This window comes from Choloepus didactylus, chromosome 3 (genome assembly GCF_015220235.1).
Source record: "Choloepus didactylus isolate mChoDid1 chromosome 3, mChoDid1.pri, whole genome shotgun sequence".
In the NCBI taxonomy this organism is placed as follows: Eukaryota; Metazoa; Chordata; class Mammalia; order Pilosa; family Megalonychidae; genus Choloepus; species Choloepus didactylus.
In genome coordinates, this window is record NC_051309.1 from 172,613,520 (window position 1) to 172,626,548 (window position 13,029).

Sequence of the window (13,029 nt, forward strand, 5' to 3'; positions counted from 1 at the left end):
AAAACTGTATATTATAGCCCATTTTTTTTCCCTTGCGAAATTTAGAGTAAAACATTTTACTTACTCATACGAGAGCATTCTCTCACTTCTTGATAAAGCCTACTTTTGGAGAAAAGTGCTGTATTTTCCTGTGTAGATGCGTTGACCTCTAGTCCTGTTGGAGCTCAGAAATTTGGATTCAACCTGATGCTTACCTTGTCAGTAAGCCGTAAGATGCCTTTAGATGACTAAGGTTCCATTATTTTTCTTATCAGCAAAGACACAGTATTTGAATTCAGCGCTCATAGAGTATGTTTCAAAATCCAGGAGCATTGTGTTGAATAACCTGTAGCAACAACTTCAGTGGATTTTTAGAAGAAAGGACCAGTCCTGATTTTTCCCTATCAGGTTTAAGTCCTGCTTGCTGCCTAATCTTAGAAGGTGTAAAAGTTAGATGGATTGTGGTTAAAGAGCAGCCAGATTGCTACCTGCAACTTAAAGTGGACTGCAATGTCATACACTAGGGACTAAGTACTAAGGTTGATTTTTTAAAAAAAGATTCACATTCTGACTGCAATATTCATAGGAGCGTGGCCAAATTAAACTTGATTTCTCTTCACCTGTTTCCTTTTCATTAAAGAAGACAGGACAGAAGTATGAGAATGGAAAAGAGATAATGGGTATGTATTTGCTTTGTAAACTGAACCCTTGTTATACATGGACTCTTTTTGAAATCACTGTGACAGTGGATGATTTGGTGTCTAAATTTGCTTTAAAATAATCTAGGGTCAGGAGATTGAATGGGGTTATGGCTGAAGCAAAATTGGCCAGGGTTAGAATTGTTGAAACCAGATAATTGATGCATGGAGATTTATTATACTATTCTCTATTTTTGTATGTTTGAAATTTTCCATAATAAAAAGTCTTTTAAAAGATAAGAAATTACTTTGCCCAATTTTTAGATGTATTACTTACTAGTTGTTCTTTATAAAACTAAATTGTCAAAGAGTTAAAATAGCAGCCTACCTTTTCAAAGAAAGATGGTGAAATTTTAGGACAAATCAATAAGGAATTATACTGATTACTTTTTCTGTGTAATTGCTAAGTTCTAACATTACAAAAATACATGCATACATAGGCATGCCCACCATACTTAGCAAAGATTGATTTATTTATGTGACTCAAGCTCAAATATTTATTGAGCTTACTATATGTCAGGCACTAGTTTAAGTGCTTGATGATATAATGATGAAAAAGATATATTTTTTATCCTTAGCTATACAATTCCTGTGTCTAATGAAGGAGAAAGACAATTTAATATACCTCTAGGATGTGTAATTTGAGGAAATTTCCCTGTGTCAGCTCTCCATGCTGTTGCTTTCAAATTCCAGCACAATAAAATTCACGTAAAATGTTTATTTCTCATGAGTTGATGTCCTTCAATTCCATGGTGCTTTTTCCCTCTGTTGTCCTGAAGGTCTAGGATGGCTCAGCAGAAAGCCTCTGTGTTCCTTGAGAAAGAGAGAGTCAAAATTCTTCTCTAGACTAGTCTCAATTCCAGAGATTTTGAGACTATAATGAACAAAAATAATGACTAGCACCTCTTGAGCTAGTGAACTGGTAACTTACACTTTGTCTCACATATATGACAATTATAAATGCATGTTAAAATTTTTATTATGATCTACTAGCTTAAAATTAGCTTTTAGCTTATTATTGCTAGAATTGTCACTTTTACACAATTACCTCCTAAAGATTATTATCATGATAAATATAATTATCATTAACTAGGCAGCATAGATAAACACTCCCGCTCTGCCGCCAGTCAGACTTCAAGGTTTAAATTCAAGCTCTAATATATACTAACTTGTGACTTTAGACAAGTTACTTAGCCTCTGTGTGCCTCAGTTTCTTTATCTGTTAAGTAAGATAATAATAATAATAGCTCCTAATGTTTTTATGAGGATTAAATGAAGAACTGTTTGTTTTTGCATCTGACACATAATAAGCACTCAAGTGTACACAATTAGTATTAACTATTAACTAATACTTTGTATAATAATTACTATCAGTATATTTCAAAATGAAAGGTAGAACTGCAAAAGTGCTTGCGGATGCCTCTACATTCATAGAGAACAATAATGTGATTCTTCCTGTTATATCAGTTTTGTAGTGTAAAAGACTAATCCAAATCTTATTCTCACTGTGGCTACGTTTTTCACAGTAACGTAACTGCTTTATATAAACTATTTGATTTCCTGGAACCAAATTGAACAAAAGCATCATACCTTTTAAAACCACTCCAAATTTTGGTGATAAATGCACAACTATATAATGGTACTGTGAACAATTGAAAGTATGCTTGTATGACTGCATGGTATGTGAATATATCTCAATAAAAATGAATTTAAAAAAAAAAAACCCAGTCCACAACTGGGTCTCTAATAAAAAGATAGTTTTCTCCTAGAAGACAACCTGTCCTACTTATGGTCTGCTTACTTAGAACAGGGCTTCTGAGTTATGACATGTTCTTGCCTGTGCATAGCAAAGAACGGAGCAGAAGCACCAAGGGCATGCACTATTCCTTAGTGCTAAGGACACAATTTCATCTGCATGGAGGAGGTAATATTTGCTCTGAGAGCCCATTATTATTATTATTATTCCTCATAAGTGTGGTGGTATAATATTAACAGATTGCCTCCCTTCCCCCACAATACTCTCTTCTCTTATACTCTTTGTCTATCCCTCCAAGCAAGCAGCTAGGCATGCTGTGCTCATTGCTTTAAAAGAAAGATGTGACAGTCGCAAAGAGAGCAGAGAAAAAAAAGATGTCTTCTTGGCCTTGGTGTTGCAAAAGTCTTGGCTCTAGAGGTTCAGAAAAGATTTCCTGCAGATGCAAGATTCAGACAAAACATCTTTTGTAAGGGCATGGCTTTCAACTCTCAGAAAAATATAAAACTAAAACAAACAAACAAAAAAAAAACCATTTCCTGTGTTGGCAATGAGGGAGTTGAGGGTAATAGGAGAGAGTAGTAGGAGGGAACGCAATGGCCAGGCAGATATCTACTCTCCCAGAAATAGTGATTCTGTGCCATGTTCCCTAGACACATCTCTGGGAAGCAAAAAAAAAAAAAACATTCATAGATGTGTTTGTAGGATCCAAGAACAAAGAGAATATGTGCCCTATTTCCTAAATACAGCCCCAGGAAGGCACAGGTCCCAGAGAGGACATAGACTCATGGTGAAAGCAAGCAGATGGAAACTGAACAGGCTCCCAGAGATTTCCTATGCCCTGATTTGGAATGGGAGCAAAGCAATATCCCTGTATACCCAAACGTGAGATGGAAGAGGAAAGAGAGCCTCAGACTTGGACAGAGCTTGCAGATAAGAACTCAACTCAATAGAGTCTGTGAGAACAACTGAGCTGGGATGATTTTTTTATTAGATGCCTATGCAGACAGATGATGCTGAGAACTAGAGGTCCCAACCCAAAAATTTGGCACTGTATTTATAGACCTTGAATTTAGATCCAAATTTGCCACTGTATTAGACCTTCTCAAATTTAGATCCAATCCCCAGGAGGAAAAAAGGAGGTATACTGGGAATTGACAAACATTCTGGTATTACCAACCACTTGAAATAGGAAATTCCAAATAGAACTTGAGTTATAGAAAACTAACGTATTTCATACATATCTGAGTTTATACCTTTATGTGGACATAGTTTGGGGATCATTGAGGTCCTTACTAGGACTCCACAACAAGTTTGAAGCAACACTCATCCCCTTGTCAAAGGTAAGAAGTTTGAAAGGACACCAGAGCTGGTGAAGGAAGTGTCAAGATCCTACCTGTAGAGTCAGGATTCCTGGCTCTTACGGTAAAATTGGAACTCTAAAGAGGAGATCAACATGTAACTCTTTGAGAAGACAAAATGACTCTATTAGAGGAAGCACTGGTGTTGATAAGGTATTAACATGTGGTGGAGTATCTTAACCGAGGATCCCTGCTCTGAATCATGTAGTGAAAACTTTGCTTCCACTATAAAAACAATAATTAAATGTCAGAATGTTACCAAACCAAGGCAGTGGATTCTTTTGCCTGATGCGCTCAAATGACCAATTCCTGACACACCAGGGTTTCAAAGAGAGAAACAGTTTTATTGTTAGGTGCAAAGCAGAACTGATGGCCTATGGGTCCAAAATCTGTCTCCCTGAACTGCAGTAATTCTGATAGTTTTAAAGCATCAAAAGATGGGCAGGTTTAGGATAATGAGCACAATGGCCCCAGATTATCTAATTAGAGGTGATCTAATTATTGTGCATGCACAGATTGATTACATGCTTAGTCACAGAACGTATGTAAGAAAATGGCAGCCTTAATATGATGATGGGTGTGATTTTTAGTATTATAATGTGGTAAAGGTGACTTGTAGGTTACAGTCTAAGCTACTGTGCATGACAGGCAGGCCCATTTTGGTTAGATCCAGCTTCCTTTATCAACTTTGAACTTGGGATGGGTTAGTTCTGGGCTGACCCAAGACCCTCCATTAATAAACATTAGGTGCTGTCTTTAGTGATCATAAGACTTTGAAGTCAAAAAACTGGATAAATGGGTACAAGTGAAGGTTAGTAGCTAGGTTTTTACAATCACAAGGGCACATGATAAAGGCTACACAATCATTATCAGAGATCAAGGCAGCTGGATTACAGTTCTGTCTACTCTAATATACCAGAAAGTAAAAAGTAATATCTATGTAATGATTCAGTAATCATAATCAGTCCTTAAATCCTAACTTCTCGGCTACAAGAATGGAAGAGTGACTCTCAGGCTCTGAGTATTTACGAGTATTTAAGGATAGTTGTAGTTTTTCTAAGCTAGAACATTGAACCAATGGAAGACAACAGATGCCACTAGGGGACAGTAGCGTCTCTGCCATCAGCAGAAATCAGATTCCCAATACGACAAGATTCTTTTCTTCTTGTAGGAACTGGAAATGACATGACAAAAGAGAAGCTGTCTGTGTATTCCTTTACTGAGGAGTAATAAGATTGATTATAACAGGTTCAATTATAAAATATGTATTTACTCTTATCTGGTAGGGCAAAACCAACAATAGACTTGATGAAATCCTCAGTATTCCTTTCCTCAGAAGAAAAAATTTTACAATGACCTAAAAGGAATTCCTTTAAAAAGAAAGACTGTCACAAACAAAAGTAATAATAAGGATCTCCTCTCAAGCTATTACTATGTGCCAGGCTTTGTGCTAAGTACTTTACATATTTTATCTTATTTAATTCTTAAAGCTCTGTGACACGGATAAACTTATTATTCTACTTTACTTTGCAGACAAATAAGACTTAGGTTAAGAAACTTGCCCATATAAAAAACTAAAAATAAAAAATAAAAAATGAAAAATAAAAATAAAAATAAACTTCCCCAATATGATTCTAAAGCCACTGCACCATGAGTAGAAAGATTAGCCTCTGACAATCTTTATAGGTTTAAATATTGTGTAAGAAACACCATAATACGTAAAGGACCTTGAACTTCTCTTATGGTTGAAGTTGAACTTGTTCTCTAATCATATAACTTGGCTTTGACCTGACATCATAAAATGCATTACGCATTTATACCTAGTGGTGAGAGATGACTCTAGCTTGTACTAAAGTGGTAATTGTAAGGATGGATAAAAGTGGATGGAGGGGAAAAGCATATGGGTTATAATCAACAGTACCAAGTGATGGATTGGATATAGGATATGAGAGAGAAGAATGAACAATGGATGACACCTGGCTTTCTGGGATACACGATTTGATGGTTGCTGGGGCTGAGGTGGAAAACACTTGAAAGATAATATTTGAAAAGAATATCATTAATTTGGTCTTAGACACGTTGAGTTTGAAGTAACTTTGAGAAGTCCAAGTTGAGGTATTGGCTGGGTAGTTGGATATTCAGATCTGATCATTACAGAAGTGGGCTATGCTTAAGGCTTAAGATATTAGTAGGTGGTGTTGTATATAGATGATAATTTCGATCTGATCATTACAGAAGTGGGCTATGCTTAAGGCTTAAGATGTAAGTAGGTGGTGTTGTATATAGATGATAATTTCATGGGGAAATGTGTGATTGCTGAGGGTAGAGAGTAGAAGATGAGCAGAGAAGAGGACCTAGGACAGAGCCTGGAGGAGCTGTAATATTTAAAGGCCAAGGAGAGAAAGATGAGTCTGCAAGGAGGCAGAGAAGGAAAGTAGAAAGACATACCAGAAGGAGAATGTGGTATAATGAAATCCAGGAGAAGAATGTTTCAAGAAGAGAGTGATAAACAGGTTAATCCTTCCTGGGATATTTAGTAAAAAGAGGACCAATAAATGTCCACTGAATTGAGTAACATGGAGGTCATTGGTGACTTTGCTGAGACATTGATGATCAATGGTGTTGCCTCTCCAATACAATAATTGTGATTGTTAATGTATTAAATTCATAGTATTAACATTCATTCCCAATGCTCTGAACATTATTTTAATGTACTACAGTTCTGCAGGTCATGCCCTGAACAAGGCTCTGAGAAGCTGAGTGGAGTCCAAAATCCATCTTGAGCTCCCCTTGCCAAATCTTGTGCTTTGCATATGTGATGTAAGAGAGAAGAGAGCTCCCCACAGGTCAATAATGGTACACGCACAATTCTGTCCATGGCAGTGCTGTTTTTGGTGGTAGGAATTTGGAGGCCCTGAGGTTACTCATCACTGAGGAAGCAAAGAGGTCAACTGTGGTGGGTTGATGGACTATATGTGCACATGACAACGTAGGCAAGCCTTAAAAATAAAGGGGCCAATGGGCGGGGCAAGATGGCGGACTGGGGAGCTGTATGTTTTAGTTACTACTCCAGGAAACTAGGTAGAAAGCCAGGAACTGCGTGGAATGGACACCACAGAGCAATCTGACTTTGGGCATACTTCATACAACACTCAAGAAATTGTGGAACTGCTGAGATCAGCGAAATCTGTAAGTTTTTGTGGCCAGGGGACCCGCACCCCTCCTTGCCAGGCTCAGTCCTGTGGGAGGAGGGTCTGTCAGCTCTGGGAAGGAGAAGGGAGAACTGGAGTGGCAGCCCTTATCGGAAACTCATTCTACTGATCCAAACTCCAGCCATAGATAGAGACCAGACACCAGAGAATCTGAGAGCAGCCAGCCCAGCAGAGAGGAGACAGGCACAGAAAAAAACAGCACAAAAAACTCCAAAATAAAAGCAGAGGATTTTTGGAGTTCTGGTGAACATAGAAAGGGGAAGGGCAGAGCTCAGGCCCTGAGGCTCATATGCAAATCCTGAAGAAAAGCTGATCTTTCTGCCCTGTGGACCTTTCCTTAATGGCCCTAATTGCTTTGTCTCTTAGTATTTCAATAACCCATTAGATCTGTGAGGAGGGCCCTTTTTTTTTTCTGATCCTTTTTTCTTTATCTAAAACAATTACTTTAAGAAGCCCAATACAGAAAGCCTCAAAGACTTGCAATTTGGGCAGGTCAAGACAAGAGCAGAACTAAGAGAACTCTGAGACAAAAGGCAATAATCCAGTGGCTCATAAAATTCACTAAACACCACACCTTCCCAAGAAAAGGGGGGTGTCCGCTCACAGCCATCATCCTGGTGTACAGGAAACACTCCTGCCCATCACCAGCCCCATAGCCCAGAGCTGCCCCAGACAATCCAGTGTGATGGAAGTGCTTCAAATAACAGGCACACACCACAAAACTGGGCATGGACATTAGCCTTCCCTGCAATCTCAGCTGATTGTCCCAGAGTTGGGAAGGTGGAGCAGTGTGAATTGACAAAGCCCCATTCAGCCATCATTTCAGGAGACTGGGAGCCTCCCTACACAGCCCAGCAGCCCAGAACCGCCCTGGAGGGACAGCACTCACCTGTGACATAGCACAGTCATCCCTCAACAGAGGACCAGGGGGTGCACGGCTTTGAAGAGGGACCCACTAGAAACTCTCAGGAGCCATACGTCAATACCAAGGACTTGTGGGTCAGTGGCAGAGACAAACTGTGGCAGGACTGAACTGAAGGATTAGACTATTGCAGCAGCTTTGAAACTCCAGGATCACCAGGGAGATTTGATTGTTAGAGCCACCCCCCTCCCTGACCGCCCAGAAACATGCCCCATATACAGGGCGGGCAACACCAATTACACACGCAAGCTTGGCACATGAATTGGACCCCACAAGACTCACTCCCCCACTCACCAAAAAGGCTAAGCAGGGGAGAACTGGCTTGTGGAGAACACGTGGCTCATGGACGCCACCTGCTGGTTATTTAGAGAAAGTGTACTCCACGAAGCTGTAGATCTGATAAATTAGAGATAAGGACTTCAATTGGTCTACAAATCCTAAAAGAACCCTATCAAGTTCAGCAAATGCCACGAGGCCAAAAACAACAGAAAATTATAAAACATATGAAAAAACCAGACGATATGGATAACCCAAGCCCAAGCACCCAAATCAAAAGACCAGAAGAGACACAGCACCTAGAGCAGCTACTCAAAGAACTAAAGATGAACAATGAGACCATAGTACGGGATACAAAGGAAATCAAGAAGACCCTAGAAGAGCATAAAGAAGACATTGCAAGACTAAATAAAAAAATGGATGATCTTATGGAAATTAAAGAAACTGTTGACCAAATTAAAAAGATTCTGGACACTCATAGTACAAGACTAGAGGAAGCTGAACAACGAATCAGTGACCTGGAAGAAGACAGAATGGAAAATGAAAGCATAAAGGAAAGAATGGGGAAAAAAATTGAAAAAATCGAAATGGACCTCAGGGATATGATAGATGATATGAAACGTGCGAATATAAGACACCTTGGTGTCCCAGAAGGGGAAGAAAAGGGTAAAGGTCTAGGAAGAGTATTCAAAGAAATTGTTGGGGAAAACTTCCCAAATCTTCTAAACAACATAAATACACAAATCATAAATGCTCAGCGAACTCCAAATAGAATAAATCCAAATAAACCCACTCCTAGACATATACTGATCACACTGTCAAACACAGAAGAGAAGGAGCAAGTTCTGAAAGCAGCAAGAGAAAAGCAATTCACCACATACAAAGGAAACAGCATAAGAATAAGTAGTGACTACTCGGCAGCCACCATGGAGGCAAGAAGGCAGGGGCACGATATATTTAAAATTCTGAGTGAGAAAAATTTCCGGCCAAGAATACTTTACCCAGCAAAACTCCCCTTCAAATTTGAGGGAAAGCTTAAATTTTTCACAGACAAACAAATGCTGAGAGAATTTGCTAACAAGAGACCTGCCCTACTGGAGATACTAAAGGGAGCCCTACGGACAGAGAACCAAAGAAAGGACAGAGAGACTTGGAGAAAGGTTCAGTACTAAAGAGATTCGGTATGGGTACAATAAAGGATATTAATAGAGAGAGGGGAAAAATACAAAAAACATAAACCAAAGGATAAGATGGCTGATTCAAGAAATGCCTTCACGGTTATAACATTGAATGTAAATGGATTAAACTCCCCAATTAAAAGATATAGATTCACAGAATGGATCAAAAAAAAATGAACCATCAATATGTTGCAAACAAGAGACTCATCTTAGACACAGGGACACAAAGAAACTGAAAGTGAAAGGATGGAAAAAAATATTTCATGCAAGCTACAGCCAAAAGAAAGCAGGTGTAGCAATATTAATTTCAGATAAAATAGGCTTCAAATGCAGGGATGTTTTGAGAGACAAAGAAGGCCACTACATACTAATAAAAGGGGCAATTCAGCAAGAAGAAATAACAATCGTAAATGTCTATGCACCCAATCAAGGTGCCACAAAATACATGAGAGAAACACTGGCAAAACTAAAGGAAGCAATTGATGTTTCCACAATAATTGTGGGAGACTTCAACACATCACTCTCTCCTATAGATAGATCAACCAGACAGAAGACCAATAAGGAAATTGAAAACCTAAACAATCTGATAAATGAATTAGATTTAACAGACATATACAGGACATTACATCCCAAATCACCAGGATACACATACTTTTCTAGTGCTCATGGAACTTTCTCCAGAATAGATCATATGCTGGGACATAAAACAAGCCTCAATAAATTTAAAAAGATTGAAATTATTCAAAGCACATTCTATGACCAAGTGGAATACAATTAGAAGTCAATAACCATCAGAGACTTAGACAATTCACAAATACCTGGAGGTTAAACAACACACTCCTAAACAATCACTGGGTTAAAGAAGAAATAGCAAGAGAAATTGCTAAATATATAGAGATGAATGAAAATGAGAACACAACATACCAAAACCTATGGGATGCAGCAAAAGCAGTGCTAAGGGGGAAATTTATAGCACTAAACGCATATATTAAAAAGGAAGAAAGAGCCAAAATCAAAGAACTAATGGATCAACTGAAGAAGCTAGAAAATGAACAGCAAACCAATCCTAAACCAAGTAGAAGAAAAGAAATAACAAGGATTAAAGCAGAAATAAATGACATAGAGAACAAAAAAACAATAGAGAGGATAAATATCAGCAAAAGTTGGTTCTTTGAGAAGATCAACAAGATTGACAAGCCCCTAGCTAGACTGACAAAATCAAAAAGAGAGAAGACCCATATAAACAAAATAATGAATGAAAACGGTGACATAACTGCAGATCCTGAAGAAATTAAAAAACTTATAAGAGGATACTATGAACAACTGTATGGCAACAAACTGGAGAATGTAGAGGAAATGGACAATTTCCTGGAAACATATGAACAACCTAGACTGACCAGAGAAGAAATAGAAGACCTCAACCAACCCATCACAAGCAAAGAGATCCAATCAGTCATCAAAAATCTTCCCACAAATAAATGCCCAGGGCCAGATGGCTTCACAGGGGAATTCTACCAAACTTTCCAGAAAGAACTGACACCAATCTTACTCAAACTCTTTCAAAACATTGAAGAAAATGGAACACTACCTAACTCATTTTATGAAGCTAACGTCAATCTAATACCAAAACCAGGCAAAGATGCTACAAAAAAGGAAAACTACCGGCCAATCTCCCTAATGAATATAGATGCAAAAATCCTCAACAAAATACTTGCAAATCGAATCCAAAGACACATTAAAAAAATCATACACCATGACCAAGTGGGGTTCATTCCAGGCATGCAAGGATGGTTCAACATAAGAAAATCAATCAATGTATTACAACACATTAACAAGTCAAAAGGGAAAAATCAATTGATCATCTCAATAGATGCTGAAAAAGCATTTGACAAAATCCAACATCCCTTTTTGATAAAAACACTTCAAAAGGTAGGAATTGAAGGAAACTTCCTCAACATGATAAAGAGCATATATGAAAAACCCACAGCCAGCATAGTACTCAATGGTGAGAGACTGAAAGCCTTCCCTCTAAGATCAGGAACAAGACAAGGATGCCCGCTGTCACCACTGTTATTCAACATTGTGCTGAAAGTGCTAGCCAGGGCAATCTGGCAAGACGAAATAAAAGGCATCCAAATCGGAAAAGAAGAAGTAAAACTGTCATTGTTTGCAGATGATATGATCTTATATCTAGAAAACCTTCAGAAATCAACGATACAGCTACTAGAGCTAATAAACAAATTTAGCAAAGTAGCGGGATACAAGGTTAATGCACATAAGTCAGTAATGTTTCTATATGCTAGAAATGAACAAACTGAAGAGACACTCAAGAAAAAGATACCATTTTCAATAGCAACTAAAAAAATCAAGTACCTAGGAATAAACTTAACCAAAGATGTAAAAGACCTATACAAAGAAAACTACATAACTCTACTAAAAGAAATAGAAGGGGACCTTAAAAGATGGAAAAATATTCCATGTTCATGGATAGGAAGACTAAATGTCATTAAGATGTCAATTCTACCCAAACTCATCTACAGATTCAATGCAATCCCAATCAAAATTCCAACAACCTACTTTGCAGACTTGGAAAAGCTAGTTATCAAATTTATTTGGAAAGGGAAGATGCCTCGAATTGCTAAAGACACTCTAAAAAAGAAAAACGAAGTGGGAGGACTTACACTCCCTGACTTTGAAGCTTATTATAAAGCCACAGTTGTCAAAACAGCATGGTACTGGCACAAAGATAGACATATAGATCAATGGAATTGAATTGAGAATTCAGAGATAGACCCTCAGATCTATGGCCGACTGATCTTTGATAAGGCCCCCAAAGTCACTGAACTGAGTCATAATGGTCTTTTCAACAAATGGGGCTGGGACAGTTGGATATCCATATCCAAAAGAATGAAAGAGGACCCCTACCTCACCCCCTACACAAAAATTAACTCAAAATAGACCAAAGATCTCAATATAAAAGAAAATACCATAAAACTCCTAGAAGATAATGTAGGAAAACATCTTCAAGACCTTGTATTAGGCGGCCACTTCCTAGACTTTACACCCAAAGCACAAGCAACAAAAGAGAAAATAGATAAATGGGAACTCCTCAAGCTTAAAAGTTTCTGCACCTCAAAGGAATTTCTCAAAAAGGTAAAGAGGCAGCCAACTCAATGGGAAAAAATTTTTGGAAACCATGTATCTGACAAAAGACTGATATCTTGCATATATAAAGAAATCCTACAACTCAATGACAATAGTACAGACAGCCCAATTATAAAATGGGCAAAAGATATGAAAAGACAGTTCTCTGAAGAGGAAATACAAATGGCCAAGAAACACATGAAAAAATGTTCAGCTTCACTAGCTATTAGAGAGATGCAAATTAAGACCACAATGAGATACCATCTAACACCGGTTAGAATGGCTGCCATTAAACAAACAGGAAACTACAAATGCTGGAGGGGATGTGGAGAAATTGGAACTCTTATTCATTGTTGGTGGGACTGTATAATGGTTCAGCCACTCTGGAAGTCAGTCTGGCAGTTCCTTAGAAAACTAGATATAGAGTTACCATTCGAACCAGCGATTGCACTTCTCGGTATATACCCGGATGATCGGAAAGCAGTGACACGAACAGATATCTGCAC